We start from the raw sequence: 3,890 nt of genomic DNA on the forward strand, positions 1-3,890 counted from the left end.
TGAGTGGACAAGTCCCTTTGACCTACCTGGTTTTTTACAAATCAGAGGACTAGGCTCACCCACCCTGGAAACGCCTCCTTTCAACTTTCCAAAGCTTTGTCAATTAGAATTTGGCCCAGTACCTGCTTTTAGAACTATTTTTTTTTAGAGGCTGCTCCGGTGTCTGGGGCACAAGTCCATGTAGGGCCTGTTGGATTTCTTTCCAGAGAGTCACCGAGGGGCTAGATATCCCCTTGAACCAAAAAAGTAGAAAAGAAAGCATCTCATTAGACAGACAAAGGAAGAGAGAGGGACAGAGCTGGGTCAGAGATGTTTGTATGAGTGCACAGTAGTGGGGCTCATTTCGACATCATCACACATGCTCCGTATCTGATTTGCCCCTGGTCAGTCCCCAGTACTTCCTCTTTCCCTCCCCTCCCCCTCCCCTTGTTCCTCTTCCTCTATACTACTGGTATACCTTCTATTGATTGATTGATTTTTTAATTGGGTGCTTTATAGATGTATATAAAGGTGGAATCTACTGAGGTGTATTCATAGAGGCACCTAGGATGTCAATTCCACTCTACAATCTCTCCCTTTCCCATCTCTCCTCCCTTCCCTCCATCTCCTCTCCACGGCCCCCCCCCTCTATTTCTGTGGGCTCATACCCCATCCTTCCCTGGCACCTTACTTTGCTCTAGCTTCTGCAGATGAGGGAAGACAAATCAACCCTTGACTTTCTGAGTCTTTTCGAAATTTCACCGAGCACGATGGTCTCCAGTTCCATCCATTGACCAACAAAGGCCATAACTGCATCCTTCTTTATGACTCAGTGAGACGCCGTTGTGGATGCAGACCACCACATTCATCCGTTCCTCTGTGGATGGGCCCCCTGGACTTGGGCTATTTTGAGTTGTGCTTGCCATAAACATGGATGTGCCTGTGTCACTGGAGTAGACTGATTTTAATTCTCTTGGATAAATGCGGAGGAGTGGCATCGCTGGGCCATATGGCGGTCCTCTTCCCGGTCTTTGGAGGACTCTTCATGGCGCTTTCCAGAGTGGTGGTTGTGATCTGCAGTCTCCTCCACCATGTATCAGTACCCTTCCGGCCATGCCCACCGGGATTTATCATTCGTAGGATTCTTGACGGTAGCCATTCTAACTAGGGTGAGACCAACTCTGAGTGCCAAGGATATTGCATATTTTTTTCCATTGATTTATTGGCCATTTGTATTTCCTCTTCTGAGACATGTCTGTTTGGTTCTTTGGCCCATTTATTGATTGGGTGATTTTTGTTTTATTGTTTTTGGTGTCGAGTTTTTGGGGTGCTTTTTGGAGTCTGGATATCAATCCCCTGTTGGAGGAGGACTGGATGAAGATTTTCTCCCATCCTGTAGGCTCTCTTTTCAGGCTCTCTTAATTATTTCTTTTGTTGTGCAGAAGACTTTTTTGTTTTTAAATCTGGTGCCATGCCACTGATTGATTCTTAGCTTTAATCCTTGAGCTTTGGGGGTCTTGTTAAGGAAGGCGGTAGCAACGTATTGGAGTGTTTCTCCGGTGTTTTCTTCTAGCAGTTGAAAAGCTTCTGTTTCTAATTGCTAAGTCTTTGTTCCACTTTGAGTTTTGTGCAGGATGAGAGCAAGAGATCTAATTTCATTCTTTTACATGTGGATATCCGGTTTTCCCAGCACCATTTGTTAAAAGTCTGTCTTTTCTCCAACATATATTTTGGGCATCTTTGTCAAGAATGAGATGACTGTAACCGTGTGGTTGGTCTCTGTGTCTTCTCCATCCCACTGGTCTTCATGTCTATTTTTATGACAGTGTTGGTCACTATGGTTCTAGAATACAGTTTGTGATCAGGTATTGAGAGTCCTCCAGCATTGCTGTTCTTGCTCAAGTTACTTTGGCTCTTCTAGGCCTTTTATTCTTCCAAATGAGTTTTAGGACTGTTTTTCCTTTTTTTAAAATGTGAAAAAATCCTACATGTCTTTTGATAGGGATTGCTTTGAATCCGGGTAACACTTTATATTTTGGTAGTAGAGCCATTTTGACCATATTAATTCTGCCTATCCAAGAACAAGGGAGGGCTTTGCAAATTCTTAAGGTCTTCTTCAATTTCTTTCTTCTGTGTTCTACAGTTTTTATTATAGAGGTCTTTCACCTCCCTGGGTAGATTTAGTTCCAAGTATTCGCAAGTGTTGATCATGTATCTTTGTTCAATCCGTTTATCAGCTCTAGATAATGGTTTTCTGGTGGAGTTTTTTGAGTCTTCTAGATGCAAGATAATGTCATCAGCAAACAGAGATAAATTGACTTCTTCTTTTTTCTCTTCCTATTCCTTTAATTTCTTTCTAGCCTGATTGCTCTGGTGAGGGTTTCAAGGACTATGTTTAATAGGAGTGGAGAAAGTGGACATCCTTATCCTGCTCTTGATTTTAGAGGAAATGCATTCAGTTGTTCTTCATTCGGTATGATGTCGACTCTGGGGTTCTCATGTCTGGCTTTTATAATATTGAAGCAAGTTCCTTCTTTCTCTAGTTTCTCCAGTATTTTTAACATGATGGGTGTTGGGTTTTGTCAAAGGCCTTTTCCACACCCATGAAGATGACCATGTGCTTCTTGCCCTTAATTCAATTTATGTGGTGAATTATGTCTTTTCACGGGCGCATGGTGAACCAACGTTGCATCTCCAGAATGAAACCCCCTTGATCCTGCTGTACTATCTTCTTCATGCAAATTTAATGCCTATTTGCTCATATTTTATTAAGAATTTTTTTTTGCCTCTGTGTGCATCAGGGATATTGGCCCGCCATTTTCTTTCCTGGGTATGTCCCTATCTGATTTTGGTATCAGGGTTAGACTGACTTCATAGCATGAATTTGTGTGAGTCTTCCCTCTTTTTTTTTCTATTTCATGGAATGATTTGAGGAAGACGGGTTCATTCTTCTTTAAAGTTTTGGTGGAACTTGGCTGAGAACCCATCTGGTCCTGGGCTTTCCTCTGCTGGAAGGCTTGTTGTTGTAGATGGACACAATATTTTCATTTTGTTTATTTTTATCCAGTGCTGAGGATCCAACAAAGTGCCTCACACATGATACTAGGCAAGTGCTCTACCACGGAGCTACCATCCCAGACCTTTCTGGAAGACTTTTAATGGCTCTTTAATCTCATTGCTAAATGTTGGTCTGTTCAGGTTTTCTATATCCTCCTGGTTCCGTTTGGGTCCCTCCTATGTGTCTAGAAATTTGTCAATATCTTCTATATTTTCCGGTTTATCAGTGTATACATTTTCAAACCAGTTTCTCATGATTCTCTGGATTTCAGAAGTATCTGGGGTGACATCTGATTTTTTTTCATCTCTAATTTTGCTAATTTGGGACTTCTCTCTTTTGGTGAGTTTGGCTAAGGGTTTATCAATTTCGTTTATCTTTTCAAAGAATCAACTCTTTGTCGCATTGGTCTTTTGCATTTTTTTTTAATTCTCAATTTTATGAATTTGGGCTCTGAGAGTCTTTCCCATCTTCTACTAATTTGAAATCCCTTTTCTAGGGCCTTTAGGGACCACATTAGATTATCTATTTGGGATCTCTCTGTTTTTACCACGTAAGCACTCAATGACATAAACTTTCCCCTGAGAACAGCCTTTTGACTGTCCCAGAGATTTGGCTATGATGCATCTCTGTTCAACAGAGCCCATTTATTTCACACCTTGGATAGACCAAGTATTGGGTCCCCACAGGGAGGGGACAAGGGAGCCACAGATGCTCACAAAATAGAGCACATGCCCAATTTAGAGTTTCAGAAACCAAAACAAAGCTGTCACAGTCATCTATCACATGACACGGTGGGTGACAGAGGGTAGAGGACACAGCCGTGGGGAGGGTCAGGCGGTTGGCCGGGGCCGGG

The sequence above is a fragment of the Urocitellus parryii genome, chromosome 9, assembly GCF_045843805.1.
Source record: "Urocitellus parryii isolate mUroPar1 chromosome 9, mUroPar1.hap1, whole genome shotgun sequence".
In the NCBI taxonomy this organism is placed as follows: domain Eukaryota; kingdom Metazoa; phylum Chordata; class Mammalia; order Rodentia; family Sciuridae; genus Urocitellus; species Urocitellus parryii.